General features: G+C 46.4%; 1 protein-coding gene and 1 pseudogene across 1 annotated transcript in view; one reads left to right on the top strand and one right to left on the bottom strand.

Moving 5' to 3' along the window:
- The window catches only part of plxdc2b (plexin domain containing 2b), a 476,090-nt gene that overhangs the window by 304,097 nt on the left and 155,274 nt on the right, over nucleotides 1-16,719 (top strand). The window lies entirely within an intron of this gene.
- Nucleotides 14,670-14,775, bottom strand: LOC129693515 (U2 spliceosomal RNA; annotated as a pseudogene).

Raw genomic sequence — 16,719 nt, 5'->3', positions numbered from 1 at the left:
TTCTTGATTAGTACGGGTGTCAGGGGTTATGGGGAGAAAGTAAAAGAATGGGGTTAAAAGATAGATCAGCCAGGATAGAATGGCGGAGTAGACGTGATGGGCCGAATGCTCTAATTCTGCTCCTATAACTTATGAACTAGTGTACGGGTCTTCGTTGGTCGGAATGTACTCGGTGGGCCGAAGGGCCTGTTTCCACGCTGTATTTCTGAACAACACTAAACTAAGCTGGCTTAAGAGCAAACATGCCTGGCTGAGACCAGCTAGGATTTGTCACTTCCCCATGAAGTCTGAAAGAGAACCTTGGCTCCTGCAATAAATTCCTCTTAAAGACCGAATATTATGACCTATTTACAATTACACACACTTATGTTTCTATCATAAGCATTTTTCATCCTGAAACAAGCCATGTACATAATTTCAATGTGGATTGATCAGATAGATCTCTTGTCACTAATCTCATTCTTAGGCTTGCAGCTCATCCAATAATATACTTCCTAACTTGTTATTTGCTCAGCAACATTTATATCCCCACAATCTACATTTCAGCCATCTTGGTATTGTTAAACATAATTTTACCCTCTAATATAGCTCTTTTTTTCCAGCATTCATCTCAGTAACATTTTGTTTGGTTGCAGCAGCTTACACACATTCTCCTGAACTACAATTAGATTGTTGTAGGTAGACAAAAATGCTGGAGGAACTCAGCGGGTGAGGCAGCATCTAAGGAGCGAAGGAAATAGGTGATGTTTCGGGTCGAGACCCTTCTTCAGACTGATGTGGAGGTGGGGAGGAGTGGGGCGGGAAGAAAAAAGGAAGAGGTGGAGACAGTGGGCTGTTGGAGAGCTAGGAAGGGGAGGGGAAGGAGGGAGAAAGCAAGAACTACCTGAAATTGGGGAAGTCAATGTTCCTACTGCTGTGGTGTAAACTGGGGCAGTTTACACCCCAGTGGTATGAACATTGACCTCCAATTTCAGGTAGTCTGAGTTGGAGACTACTGAGTTTCTCCAGCATTTTTGTCTACCTTTGATTTTTCCAGCATCTGCAGTTCTTTCATATAATATAACATATAACAATAACAAACAGGCCATCTTGGCCCTTCTAGTCCGTGACGAACATTTTCTTAAACATTAGATTGTTGTATGTCGTTTGGTAAACTGTTTACAGCAAGGTCCATAAATTAGTATCACAGTGTGTAGTTGCATGGAAATCAAAAATATGAAAATCTAGAAAGGAATGGGTCAAAGACAAATATCTCTTATGTGACTGAATACTTTGGTAAATAAACAAGTCACGGAGGTGATGGTGAGTGTGGTGCAACCACAAAGCATTTAAGACCCAAGTTTGAACCTAGGCTGGCTGATAAACCAATTGTCACCTCCTTTGATTACAGAAAGTTCAGCGAGGATGGGCTTGAGGGTCTAAAGAGGAGCATTTAAGAGGGAAGAAGAGAGAGCACAAGAAAAACCGGCAATAAACCTAAAAGGAAAACTATATTCAATAACCATCTGACCCAGAAAGGGGTGGAAAGCAGTTAGGTCGGGCTGAACAGAGAATGAAGCAAGATATTCATGATAATGGAGGACATGGCTGAGGTACTACTATAAGTGGGACGTCTTCATCAAGTCTTCACCAAGAAAAGTGATGATGCTGGACTAGACAATAGACAACAGGTGCAGGAGTAGGCCATTCGACCTTTTCGAGCCAGCACCGCCATTCACTGTGATCATGGCTGATCATCCACATTCAGTACCCTGTTCCTGTGTTCTTACCATATCCCCTGAATCCGCTATCTTTAAGAGCTCTAACACTCTCTTGAAAGCATGTAGAGAATTGGCCCCCACTGCCTTCTGAGGCAGAGAATTCCTCAGATTCACAACTCTGTGGGTGAAAAGGTTTTCCCACATCTCTGTTCTAAATGGCTTACCACTTATTCTTAAACTGTGGACCCTGGCTCTGGACTCCCCCAACATCGGGAACATGTTTCCTGCCTCTAGCGTGTCCAATCGCTTAATAATCTTATAGGTTTCAATAAGATCTCCTCTCATCTTAAATTCTAGAGTATACAAGTCCAGCCGCTCCATTCTATCAACATATGACAGTCCCGCCACCCCGGGAATTAACCTGGTGAACCTACGCTGCACTCCCTCAATTGCAAGAATGTCCATCCTCAAATTTGGAGACCAAAACGGCACACAATACTCCAGGTGTGGTCTTACTAGGGCCCTGTACAACTGCAGAAGGACCTCTTTGCTCCTATACTCAACACCTCTTGTTAGCTTTCTTCACTGCCTGCTGTACCTGCATGCTTACTTTTAGTGTGATGAACAAGGACCCCCAGGTCTCTTGGAACTTTTCCCAACCTGACACTATTCAGATAATAATCTGCCTTCCTGCTTTTACCTCCTAAGTGGATAACCTCACATTTATCCACATTAAACTGCATCTGCCATGCATGCATCCGCCCACTCACCCACCCTGTCCAAGTCACCCTGCATCCTCAAAGCATCCTCCTCACAGTTCACACTGGCACCCCAGCTTTGTGTCATCTACAAATTTGCTAATGTTACTTTGAATCCCTAAATCATTGATGTATATTGTAAATAACTGTAGTCCCAGCATCGAACCTTGTGGTACCCCACTACTCACTGCCTGCAAATTCTGAAAGGGACCCGTTAACTCTTACTCTTTGTTTCCTGCCTGCCAACCAATTTTCTATCCATGTCAGCACTCTACCCCCAATACATAGAAACATAGAAACATAGAAATTAGGTGCAGGAGTAGGCCATTCGGCCCTTCAAGCCTGCACCGCCATTCAATATGATCATGGCTGATCATCCAACTCAGTATCCCGTACCTGCCTTCTCACCATACCCCCTGATCCCCTTAGCCACAAGGGCAACATCTAACTCCCTCTTAAATATAGCCAATGAACTGGCCTCAATACCCTCTGTGGCAGAGAGTTCCAGAAATTCACCACTCTCTGTGTGAAAAAAGTTCTTCTCATCTCGGTTTTAAAGGATTTCCCCCTTATCCTGAGCTGTGACCCCTTGTCCTGTACTTCCCCACCATCGGGAACCATCTTCCTGCATCTAGCCTGTCCAACCCCTTAAGATTTTTGTACGCTCCCCTATCAATCTCCTAAATTCTAGAGAGTAGGAAGACGAGGAATACCATGTGCTCTAATGTTTCCCGCTAATCTCCTATGTGGGACCTTATCAAATGCTTTCTGAAAGTCCAGGTACACTACATCCACTGGCTCTCCCTTGACCATTTTCCTAAACAGATGAATCAATCATTGAGTTTGTGGATGAGATGCAATGTGTTAAAGAGGAGTTACTGGCATCTGCACTGCAATTGGATCAGTTGGTATTAGATGAGATGCATCCTGGATGGCTGAGGGAAGTTAGGGAACATATTGACAAGATTCCAACCAAAATATCCCTGGCTTATTTGGGGAAATACAGTGGATCCCAACCTTTGATACTGTATATCAGTACGACATTTGCATATTCTCCATGTGATCCCGTGGGTTTGCTCTGGGTATTCTGGTTTTCTCCACAGCCCTTAAACATGCAGGTTTGTAGGTCAATTGGCCTCGACAGATAGTCAACATGTGTAGTGGGTTCGCGCAGACTCAGTTGGCTGAAGGATTCCATTCAGTGCTGTGTGGAATGGATGTGGAGAGGATGTTTCCACTTATGGGAGAGTTTAGGACCAGAAGTCATAAACTCAGAATAAAAGGACGTACCTTTAGGAAGACGAGGAAGAAATTAGTTTAATCGGAGGGTGAAGAATCTATGGAATTCATTGCCACAGAGGGCTGTGGAGGCCAAGTCAATGGATTTTTTTAAGGCTGAGATTAATAGATTTTTGATTAGTACAGGTGTCAGGGGTTATGGGTAGAGGCCAGGAGAATAGGGTTGAGAGGGAAAGATAAATTGATCAGCGATGATTGAATGGCAGTGTGTACCTGATGGGCCGAATGGCCTCATTCTGCTCTTGGAACTTATGAATTTATGTATGATTCCTTGCCTCTTTATTTGGTTGAAACTTGTCTCAGGGATGATGCAAAAATATGTACCAGCCAACTCTTGTGTACAGCAGATGAGGTGGTCCTGTGGACTGGAACATCACAAATGGTATATTTTTGCTCAGGAAAGTGATTTGGGATAAGCCCAGTAATTACAAAACAGTCAGTTTTAACCTTGGTGATTAGAAATGATATAGAAACAATAATTAGAGTAAGTGCAAGCTGTAATTTTGACAAGTGGAGACTGATCAGAGAAAACTAGCATTGGTGTTAAAGGCAAATCATATCCAATTAACATGAAAAAGTTTTTTGAAGTATGAGGGATGGCTGATGAGCACAATGGGGTCAAAAAGACTGCCATGTAAAAAGCTTGTCATCAAGGCTGAAGACCGACAGAAAAGAACGGAAACTGGAGAAGTAGGATGAATGAGATAGCAATAGTGAAATATTGTCTTTCAGAATGGAAATAAATGTTAAGTGGAGATCACCAGAGATCAATAGAAGGTCAGTTATTTGACTTAGACTTGGATGCATTGGGCATGATTTCTGAATTCACAGATGTCAAAAAACTCGGAGACATAAATCAAATTGTTTTCAAACATTGATATCACTACCTTGAATGGCAACATGCCGTAACATGGTCGGATGTGAAGTAAAGATTAGACAACATCTGTGAAAAGGTCAAGCTCCATCCTCAATAGAAACCACAGTGTAAATGTAATTTGACATTGACTTGAGGATAAAATTGTTCAACACATTTGCAAACTGGAAGTGTGGCAGTCAGTAATCCTGCAATTGGATGATCAATTATGGGAAAAGATAGCAAATAATGCAAACATGCTGTGTGTTCAGGGGATTTTAGAATTATCATATTAATCTTGTAAGCCTCTGATTTTTCAAAATAACGTTAGCATGAGAAGAAAGCACACTGAAAGGTTGCCATGTAGGTACATGCATTGACAGAAAATGCACCTCTTACATTTTATTGATTGAAGATCTTTCAGTATCTTCTGGTAGCATCCGGCTGAACCAAGTTATTAAACTTGATGATTTCACACTCCTGATAGTAACTGTAAGACATTACGGCAGTGGCATTTAGATAGAAAACAAAGCACAGGTTTTCAGTGCACGCTGTTGCCAGTGTGGGTCCTCTTTATTTTACAAAAGTACATTGCGCATACTCACACATATTCATGAGACTGATGAATATATAACGTGACATAAATTGCACCATCCTGCTACTCAGTTCTGAAAATTACTGGTACCATTATACACTCTATTATGAATGAATGAATGAATGAATGAATGATTGAATGATTGAATGATTGAATGATTGAATGATGAATGAATGAATGAATGCATGAATTAAGGTTTATTGCCCAAGTATGTACAAGTACAAGGAATGTGCCGTGGTGCTCCGCTCACAAGTAACAGAACGACATACAGTAATCAATTAAAAATAAAACATTAAAACATTAAAAATTAAACATTATAGTTTAAACATGTGAATGAAATAAAATACCAGAGCAAAAGGAACTACAAACTTTTGGTTATTGAGTAGAGTCACTACTTGTGGAAAAAAACTGTTTTTATGTCTGGCTGTGGCGGCTTTGACAGGCCGGAGTCGCCTTCCAGACGGAAGTGATTCAAAGATTTTGTGGCCAGAGTGAGAGGGGTCAAGCGCGGGGAGACTTTCAGTTATTTTAAAATCCGCACGCGCGGATCCGGGCCCACTGTGCACTTGCGGTCATTTCAACTCCCGCATACGCGGATACCAGACCTACTGCGCACACGCAGGAAGATGCCGCCATTTTGAATTGTGAGGCGGCTGACGGGCCCCCGTTGAGACGCCAATGATCGCCATTGTCCCACATGTCAAAATGACGATTTCAAGATGGTGGTGGGCCAACTGCGCAGGCGCAGCTGATGATCTTGAAATGGCAGCGGACCCGGCAACCACCAACTGCACATGCATGGCTAGCGGGCCTGGCAACCCTCCCCCAACTGTCCAGGCGCGGATACGCCAACGATCTTACCATTGTAACGCAAGATGTTCCACATTATATGCTCCAAATCCACACTCAGCAAAATCAATAACCCCACTCTCACCATCGACGGCACCATTGTCTCCCCATCTTCCCAGGCCCGCAACCTTGCCGTGATCTTTGATTCCACCCTCTCCCTTGAGCTTCACATCCGCCATGTCATTAAAACCTCCTTCTTTCACCTCCGCAACATCGCCAAACTCAGACCCTCTCTCACACCTCCCGCTGCTGAAAGACTCATCCATGCCTTCATCTCCTCCCGACTGGACTACTGCAACTCACTTCTCCTTGGCATCAGCTCCAGCTACATCAACCGACTCCAACTGGTCCAGAACGCAGCCGCCCGACTCATCACCCACACCAAATCCTGGCACCACATCACTAAAGTCCTCAAACAACTTCACTGGCTTCCCACCTTACACCGGATCACCTACAAAATCCTGGTCCTCACCTACAAAGCCCTCCATCATCTGGCCCCCCCATATCTCACTGACCTCCTCTCCCCCTACCAATCCTCACGGTCCCTCAGATCCACATCAGCCGGTTTCCTCTCCATCCACAAATCCAACCTCCGCAATTTTGGGGACAGAGCCTTCTCCAGGGCAGCTCCCAGGCTCTGGAACTCCCTCCCCCAACTGATCCGCAATTCTGTGTCCCTCACCATCTTCCAGTCCCGCCTCAAGACCCATCTCTTCACCTCTGCCTATCCTTAGCCCCACGCCCCCCTCCCTTTTCATCTGTGCTTGAATAGTTGCTCATTTTTTGGTTTGTTTTGTTTTGTTTTTGTTTTTGTTTTTTTGCCTTGCCTGTAAACCGACTTTGAGTCCCTGAAAAGCGCTATATAAATTCAATTTATTATTATTATTGTTATTAAGGTGTACACGTGAATATTAGATCAACATGCCCCAACTGCGCAGGCACGGACACGTTGGGTGACCATTGTGATGTGGAACGTGGTTGACGGGTCTCCCCGAACTGCACAGGCGCGGCTGGCATGTGGGGCCATTGTTTTATGTTATTTTAGTTTTAAATATAAATAACTTCTAAAATATAACATCAATCTGAACGAACCTTGGCTAATGCACATCGCAGGACAATGGTAAGGTGGGCGTAAAATTGTAGTGCTGTTGTGTACCGTTTTGGCAGAGTTTCGGGAACAAATATATGTAAAAACAGACATACAAACAAACAAACAAACAAACAAGATGAGAGTTTTAGTATATAGAGAGTCACACAGTGTGGAACTAGGTCCTTCGGCCCAACGTGCCCACATGGACCAATATGTCCCATGTACACTAGACCCACTTGCCTGCATTTAGCCCATATCCCTCCACACCTGTCCTATCCATGCACCTGTCTAATTGCTACTTAAACATTGTGATGGTGCCTTCCTCAACTACCTCGTCCGTCATCATTTCAATTATCATGATAACATTTATATTTCATTATCTTGATCAAACCTATTATTGTATCAATTCATCTCTTCTGATCTCGACATATCATGCCTTTTGTTTGTTCCACCTCTTCCCCCTGCTCCATATTGCAATCATTAAATAGCTTCTATCGTGTGTTGCCACGAGCCAGCAGCCTCGCCAGCAGCGGTTCATCCTTTCGACTTTTGTTTTGTTTTTGTATGTTTAAATACTAAATGGAAGCAGCGCAGACTTTCCATCGTGGAGCCCGGTGATCCCTTGCCGGAGATCACCAGAAGCTCCAATCACTGGCCCGCGGACCATAACATCCTGAAGCCGCGGTCTGCGGCGCATATAGCTAAGGGCGCGGCATGGAGTCTCCATCACGGAGTAATTGATCCCTCGCCAGGGATCACCGGAGAAGAAATCTGACCGCTGGCCTAAGGTCTATTGATTCTGGACTCCCCCAACATCGGGATCATGCTTCCTGCTTCTAGCGTGTCCAAACCCTTAATAATCATCTATGTAACAATAAGATATCCTCTCATCCTCCTAAATTCCAAAATATACAAACCCAGCAGCTCCATTCTCTCAGCATATGACAGTCCCGCCATCCATTGGAGTATTGTGTGCAGTTCTAATCACCCCATTGGAGGAAGGATGTGGAGGCTTTGAAGAGGGTGCAGAAGAAATTTACCAGATTGTTGCCTGGACTAGAGGGAATAACAATAAGGAGAGTGTGGATTTACTCGGATTGTTTTTTTCTGGAATGTTAGAGGCTAAAGGGCCTGTCCCACGAGCATGCGACTGCATGCAGCAAGCACGACCTAACGTGGTCGCTTGAACCGTACGGCATCGCGAGGCCAGTCCCACTTCGATCTCCGGAGCCGTATGGAGTTGTGCGGAGCTGGTTCCGACATCGCGCGTGGCTCCGAAAAACTGACTGTGTCCAAAAATTCCGCGCTCAACGGCCTGCCGGCCCGCAGCCGCCTCGATGCCGTGCGCAGCGTCTTGACGCCGTACGTCACGCGCGAACTTCCCGCGGACTTCGCTCGAACTTCATGTCACTCACTCAACCTCCACGCGGCCCCCGCTTCTGGTTTGGTCGCGCTCACCGCATGCAGGCGCATGCTGGTGGGACCGGCCCTGTACGGGGATCACTCGACCTCCGCGCGGCCCCCGCTTCCGGTTTGGTTGCGCTTGCCGCATGCAGGTCGCATGCTCATGGGACAAGCCCTTCAGGGGAGACCTGACAGAAGTACAGTAAACCCTTGTTATTATGGATCTCTTTATAACAGAGGCTGGGGTCGTCAACTCATCTGGATTCCAGGTCCAGTTCCAGACTATGAGTCTGATGAAGGGTCTCAACCCAAAACATCACATCCATCTTCTCCAGAAATCCTGTCTGACCAGCTGTGTTACTCCAGCACCGTTTGTCCTTTTCTGTATTAACCAGCATCTGTAATTATTTTTTTCTACTACTACTAGAATGATAATTTCTTACTCATTTATAACGGGTAATCGTCAATAACGGACATCATAACTCCCCCCTCACCACCACCTCCATGATCCATTATAATGTGGGTTTACTACCTATAAAATCATGAGGCATAGATAGGGTAGACAGTCATAACCTTTTTCCCAAGATGGAATTGCCAAAGACGGCATGATGGCGCAGCAGTAGAGTTGCTGCCTTACAGCACCTACAGCGCCAGAGATCCGGGTTCATTCCTGACTATTGTCTGTACGGGGTTTGCATGTTCTCCCCTTGAACGCGCGGATTTTCTCCAAGATCTTCGGTTTCCTCCCACACTCCAAAGACATACAGGTTTGTAGGTTAATTGGCTTGGTATAAATATAAATTTCCTTAATAGATACATAGAAAATAGGTGCAGGAGTAGGCCATTCGACCCTTCGAGCCAGCACCGCCATTCAATATGATCATGGCTGATCATCCAACTCAGTATCCCGTACCTGCCTTCTCTCCACATCTTGTGGCTAAGATCCCTTTAGCCACAAGGGCCACATCTAACTCCCTCTTAAATATAGCCAATGAACTGGCCTCAACTACCCTCTGTGGCAGAGATTTCCAGAGATTCACCACTCTCTGTGTGAAAAATGTTTTTCTCATCTCGGTCTTAAAGGATTTCCCCTCTATCCTTAAGCTGTAACCCCTTGTCCTGGACTTTCCCAACATCGGGAACAATCTTCCTGCATCTAGCCTGTCCAACCCTTTAAGAATTTTGTAAGTTTCTATAAGATCCTCCCTCAATCTCCTAAATTCTAGCGAGTACAAGCCGAGTCTATCCAGTCTTTCTTCATATGAAAGTCCTGACCTCCCAGGAATCAGTCTGGTGAACGTTCTCTGCACACCCTCTATGGCAATAATGTCCTTCCTCAGATTAGGAGACCAAAACTGTACGCAATACTCCAGGTGTGGTCTCACCAAGACCCTGTACAACTGCAGTAGAACCTCCCTGCTCCTATACTCAAATCCTTTTGCTATGAATGCTAACATACCATTCACTTTCTTCACTGCCTGCTGCACCTGCATGCCTACTTTCAATGACTGGTGTACCATGACAACCAGGTCTCGTTGCATCTCCCCCTTTCCTAATCGGCCACCATTTAGATAATAGTCTGCTTTCCTGTTTTTTGCCACCAAAGTGGATAACCTCACATTTATCCACATTATACTGCATCTGCCTTACATTTGCCCACTCACCCAGCCTATCCAAGTCACCTTGCAGCCTCCTAGCATCCTCCTCACAGCTAACACTGCCCCCCAGCTTAGTGTCATCCGCAAACTTGGATGTTGCATTCAATTCCCTCGTCCAAATCATTAATATATATTGTAAATAGCTGGGGTCCCAGCATTGAGCCTTGCGGTACCCCACTAGTCACTGCCTGCCATTGTGAAAGGGACCCGTTTACTATTACTCTTTGCTTCCTGTTTGCCAGCCAGTTCTCTATCCACATCAATACTGAACCCCCATATACCGTGTGCTTTAGGTTTGTATACTAATCTCTTATGTGGGACCTACACACCTTAATGTGTATAGGATAGTGTTAATGTGCGGGGAACGCTGGTCGGTGTGAACATGATTAGCCCAAGGGCCTGTTTCCACACTGTATCTCCCAACTAAACAAAATTAAACTAGAGGGAATACCTTTACGGTGAAAGGGGCAGTTTAAAGGGGATATGAAAGACAGGTTTTTAACACAGAGAGTGGTGGGTGCCTAGAACGCGTTGCTAGGGGAAGTTGTGGAAGCAGATACAATAATAGCATTTAAGAGGCTTTTCGACGGGCATCGGGATATGCATGGTATGAAGTGATACCACGTGCAGGCAGAGGAGATTTTGTTTAATTTGGCATCATGTTTGACAGATGTTGTGGGCCGAAGGGGCTGTGTTGTACTATTCTATGTTCTAAAAAGCACACATAGTGGAGCATTTTCTGATGAACCAGAGCATGAACAGGGCAATGTAGAGGAGACCTTTATCATCAATTAAAGTAAAGACATCTAAACCTGTATGAATAATAGTAAGATTAAACGAGAACTTACCAGTTTGAAGTTTGATCTGTATTTTATGAGGAGTTACGATGAGGGATTACGTGAAGAACCCCGCTTACAACGCATGCGTGTCATTGTTCAAAGCAGCGGTGTGAGGTCACAGGAACCTATAATGATCTAACATAGTAAGATTATCAAAGATATACCAGTTTGTGATATGATCATAAGAGGGTGGGAGCGGAGGGCACGTAATCCCTCATCGTAACTCCTCATAAAATACAGATCAAACTTCAAACTGGTAAGTTCTCGTTTAATCTTACTATTTTACTTCGGAGTCACGTGAGTGACTTCGTGAAGATTTCAAAGCTCTGTGACCTCATGCCGTGGAACGAGTCCATGCTTCACAACTGCCTTGGGTATTGGGAGAGAGCATCATTAGTAAGTTTAAAACACACTTATACAAAAAGTTGTGTGGTATAACGAAAATATATAAAATTTTTACATGGAGAATCATAGCCCTGTAACCTTTCGGGCAAATTATATTGTTGAACGTAAAATGTTTCTGAATACAATGATGCTTCCAAAAAATAACTGGTTTATTATAAAACCTTTGGAAAAACCTTTTGAATGACCATCCTGCCATTCTGAGGATTTGGTCTGTGGGTACCTCTAGAATTTTTGCTGCGGATGTTGCTGCAGCCCTGGTGGAATGAGAGTTAAAAAACATTAGTGTCTATCCCTGCCAACTTTAGGACATATTTGAGCCACCTTGATATAGTTTGGGTCGTGACCCTTTCATGCGGTTTCTTGTAAGAGATAAAACAACGCCATTCTCTGACCTCGAATGCTCTTAGTATATTCTATGTATTGTTGGATGTGTCTTGCTATACACAGTCGTTCGTCATATGGGTATACCATAAATTCAAACACTTGACCCGATGAACCTGGTCTGTTTTCTTTTATTAAATCCTGTATGACAAACATCAGTTTCTCGGGTGAGATGATCAGGGAGTCCAGGCTCAGTTTGCTTAATGGCTGGACTCGTTGTGCGGTAAATAACACCATGGGCATAACCATCTTCATGGTCCTTTACTGAAGTGACAATGCTGTTATGGGCTACCAGCTCGTCAGCATGTGTAGAACAACACCCACTTCCCAGATTTCGGAGTACCTGGTTTTCTTACCAGGGGTGCGTTCCCACCGTGTGCCGCTCCGTTCCTTGTGATAGGTAATTGGAGAGTGCACTTCTGGCACTATTGATGGCACTGTAGCTCCATCGATTATCATAATGGAGGCTTGTTAAAAATTCCAATACGGCCAGAATGTTCTTGGCCTTTTGGTCGAGGTTGTTGTCCAAGCAGTATATGCCCCATTTCTTGATGTGTCCAAGGTACTGCTTCCGTGTTGACAGTCTTAGTGCAGATGAAATGAGATTCATCGTCCTGTCTGACAGCCCCATGCCGTGTAGTGGGTCTTTTAGACTCTACAAATCAATAAATCCATAGTCTTATGGCATGGATGACTGCCCCAGTCACTAGATGAATTAATAAATTTGGCTATGTTCATGAGGGAACTTGGTTCTAACACCATCCCCTGTATGACCGAATACCATGATTTAGTAGGCCAGTCAGGTACTCTGAGAATTGCAGATGCCGAGTCTAGTTGAATTTTCCCTAGAACCCCATTGATGGGGCAGAACGGGGGAAATACATCACCCTATGGCTTTGTTTACATAACAATGCCAAGCTGGTTTTAGAATTTTAGTAAATAATATTGGGGCTGATGTTTGCCCCTCTTTTAAGTCAATGCCTGCCATATAGAAAAACCCAGCTGACACCAAGTCTTTATCAGTAATAAGAGTATCCATCTTAAAATGAATATCTTAAACGAATGTGTTTAGGGTTGAAAAATCAATGATAATCCTGCAACCCCACTCTATTTTATTTTTAATAAATATGTTTGATACAAATTCTAATGTTCCATGAAAAGTATGCTCAATCACACCTTTTGTGTACAATTTTTGTAGCACCATGTGGGTTTTTAGATTGTTTGGTTTATGTAAGTACAAAATGCCATTCTGGTGTATGTTGTACTGGGGTTATTGGGATGAGTAAATCCTATCAGATAACCCTGAATACTGCTGAGATTATATGAATCTGTAGTGATTATATACCATACATAACTGTAGTGTTGCAACCTCCCCTCCCCCACCATCGTAGGTCCTTTTTTAACAGAAGAAACCACACCCACCTACCTCCATGGTTACCGGTGGTTGTGTTATTTCCTTGGTTTTTTGAAAAGGTTCTGGTTTGATATCTCTTGTTCGGGGTTGTGTGGGAGGTTGAGGCTTCCGCATCTTACAGGGTGGCCGCCCTGGCCATACCCTAAAAAAGGATCCTGCGGGTTATATTGATTTCTGGCAATGCCACTGGTATGAGCCACATTTTTTATGGCCTTGCCTGTGGCTGGTATCGTGCTCCAAAATAGGCCCTTGCGCTGGTCTTGATGAGCCCCAGTGTCTTGGCTTCGCCCACACACAGTTCTTTGTTTGCAAATGGTAGCATTTTTGGGGTCCCAGTGCTGGCTGAATGGCCGCCTTCCACGTGTAGTTCAGGTCATATTGCATATTACTAAACAGAGCTAGTGCGTCTTGATGGTCTTTGGTTACCTACGTTTAATCCAGGGTGCGGGTGTATGCTATGATGCCTTCCGTCAATCCCTTTAAGGTTCTCTGGATCTTGAGGTACTGGTTCTTGATGTTCGTCCCCATATGCTGCCAAATGCATTGGTTTACGCTGGGCACCTGTAATGCCTCACCGTTGCCAGGTGGCTGATGTCTGGCCAGTCTCTGTAAATATTTCTTGTTGGCGTTTGTGGCCAGACATATAATAATACTATTGCCATCCTGGATCCAAGTCTACCCATGTTTGACTTGGTTAAAGTAATCAGCCACCATGTCCAGCAGAGTCCCTGCTGTGTTAGGATCATGGGACGTTGTTTTACCAGGCTCTGGCCCATCAGGGTCCTGCCTACTCTTTTTTATAGAGTTAGAGATCTCTAGGGTCCCGCACGGGGTACCCATGTGGGGCTTACCTTCTGCCCACTTGTCTTTTGTTCTGCGGACCCCTCTTGCAGGTCAGCCCAGAACTGACCCGCAGTGCTCCCCTCTGATGGGGTAGAAGCATTGTGCAGCCCTCAAAGAGGTACTGCTGTGGGTTTATCACGTTGGAGGAAGGCTCCATACACCACTTCTTCCTCCTCCAGCGCTCTCGGGCGCTGGTCGCCGGCGGTTATGCAAAGTCGGACCCTTCTGAGTCCACTACCTTGTTTGATTTGTGTCTAGCCTTACCGCTCGGCTGCATGGCTCTGGCCGGTGCAGGCCCGACATTGGGCACAGCTGATCCCACTACGGTTGATTCAAGTGCCCGCTGCTCCACAGTCCTCCTTCTCCAGCTTTGTCCTTCCTTCCGTGGAGTGGATATGGCCGGTGTGGAGGACATCTGGCACAGCTGATTCCACGTAGTCCATTTCTTTAACCCGGCTTCAACGCTCTCAGCGCTCCTGGCTGCTCGTTTATCTCAGACCGCTGGGACCGACCCCGGTACTCACGGTACTGGTCCCTCGCGGTCGTTTCAGCCGGTCAACCCCACTCTAATGCCCTCAGTTATGGGGACTCCCGCTTATATGGTCCTTAGATAAGGGACGTATCAGATTTAAAACTGATAATAAACAGCTACTATAGTTGATCTTAGCCAAAAGGCCAAGAAGCGATCACTCTAACTAAAAAACCCGCTGGGACCGACCCCGGTGCTCACATTACTGGTCCCTCATGGTGGATTGCAGCCAGTCAACTGTACTGCAATGTCCTTGGCCTCGGCGCTGGCCGTTAGCGCTGCTTCAAGCCAGACTCGCTTCCAAAGCGAGACTGGCATACTGCCCCAGAAATGAATTTGCCCCCTGTTGCGGGAGCGAAGTCGGGCACAGGTGTTTTCCCCTCCGGGAGTCGAAGTGCCTTTGCTGCTCCTGCCGTTGTCGGCTGCCGCTGCTGCTCCTGCCGCTGCCGCTGCCGCTGCTGGCTGCCGTTGCTGTTCTCCTGCCGGCTGCCTGCACTCCGCGGTCTTTCTGCAGCTTACATGGACCCGGTCCATTAATGCACCTAAAGGGTAAGTGGAAGGAAACGCAGAGTCTCTTACCTGCTGTTCCCGACTTTTAATTTTTTCCCCTGGTGAACGTCGTTCCCTCCGTGTCGGGTTCGAGCCGCTCGGACCGACCCCGGTGTTTACGGGGCTGGTCCTTCTGTTCCTAGGGACCCGCTAATTTTAAAAAGTGCCAGAGCACTAATACAACCCACTGTTTTGTGGGTTGTTGGCTCTGTTTTTCCCTCCACCCCGTATGGGGTGAATTTGGCACTCGCTCCCGTTATGGGAGACAGTGGTGCCGACTTCTGTTGCTGGCTGACTGCTGCTGTAGAAACGGCAGCTCGTCATCCTTCCTGGAAAGAATAAGAAAAGGTAAGGAAAAGGTAAAGGTAAGGGTCGCGCCGCCCGGTAGGCGGCGCGACCCTGGTCAGCAGCGGCCTCTGCAGCCTGTCCGCGTTTTTATTATTTTTTGTCTGTGTTTTTATGTAGTTTTTGTTATTTTATGTTGGGGTGTGTGTGTGGGGGGGGTGGGGGGGGGAGTGGGAGGGGGGGGGTGGGAAACTTTTGAATCTCTTCCTGCACGGGAGACCCGACCTTTTCTCGTCGGGTCTCAGCTGTCGTTGGGGCCGCAACGAGGAGCGGCCTCCAACAGGAAGAGACCGGGGACTCTGGTGATACGACTCACCGTCGCCGTCGCGGAGCTGGCCGAGACCGGAGCGGGTGGAGCGGTGGAGGAGCGTTGCCGCTGCCGCTGCTGCTACCGCTGCTGCTGCCGCTGCTGCTGCTGCGCTGCTGCTGCTGTTGCGGAGGCTCCAACGACAGGTCTGTGGACGGCGGCACCGGGAGCCCGCGGATCCCTGGAGGGAGACCGCTTTTCGGGGCTCCTGCAACGGCGACTTCTCCCGCCCGAGTTGCGGGGTCGAAGAGCTCCTGGAGCGGGGCCTAGCACCACTGCCCCGCGCGGCTGGAATGCGGGACTTTGCGAGCGCACACCGGGGGCTCCAACATCAAGACGTGGAGCGGGGCCTGACATCGCCCGGCGCGGCTTTAATGGCCGCGGGACAATCGCCATCGCCAGCCGGGGGCTTTGACTTTGACTCTGACATCGGGGGGGGAGAGAGTGCAGTGGAGAGATAAGTTTACTTGGCCTTCCATCACAGCTATGTGATGGATGTTTATGTAAAATGTAATTATGTTGTGTCTGGGGTCTATTTGTGTGTAATGTATGGCTGCAGAAACGGCATTTCATTTGGACCTCCAGGGGTCCAAATAACAATTAAATATACTCTTGACTCTTGACTCTTGGAATTTTCTTACCTGTTCCACAGCCCCAGGCCCATGTAGCGTCGGTCTTTGGGGCTGTGTCGGCTCCGGAGTGCTCCCTTGTCGGTATTTTCTTCCCGGAGCTGAAGTCGCACGAACTCCCGCTAAGGGAGACTGTCGTGCCACCGGCCGTTGCTGGCTGCCTGCTGTCCTTGTCGGCGCTTGCAGACTTCTCCCCCGCCAGCTTCCAACAGCCTTCTGTAGAAAAAAGGTAAGTAAAGAACGATGTTCACTTACCTTACTGTTGCAGGTTC

Source organism: Leucoraja erinacea, chromosome 2 (genome assembly GCF_028641065.1).
Source record: "Leucoraja erinacea ecotype New England chromosome 2, Leri_hhj_1, whole genome shotgun sequence".
NCBI classification, from domain to species: Eukaryota; Metazoa; Chordata; class Chondrichthyes; order Rajiformes; family Rajidae; genus Leucoraja; species Leucoraja erinaceus.
This window is presented reverse-complemented; position numbering and strand designations above follow the sequence as displayed.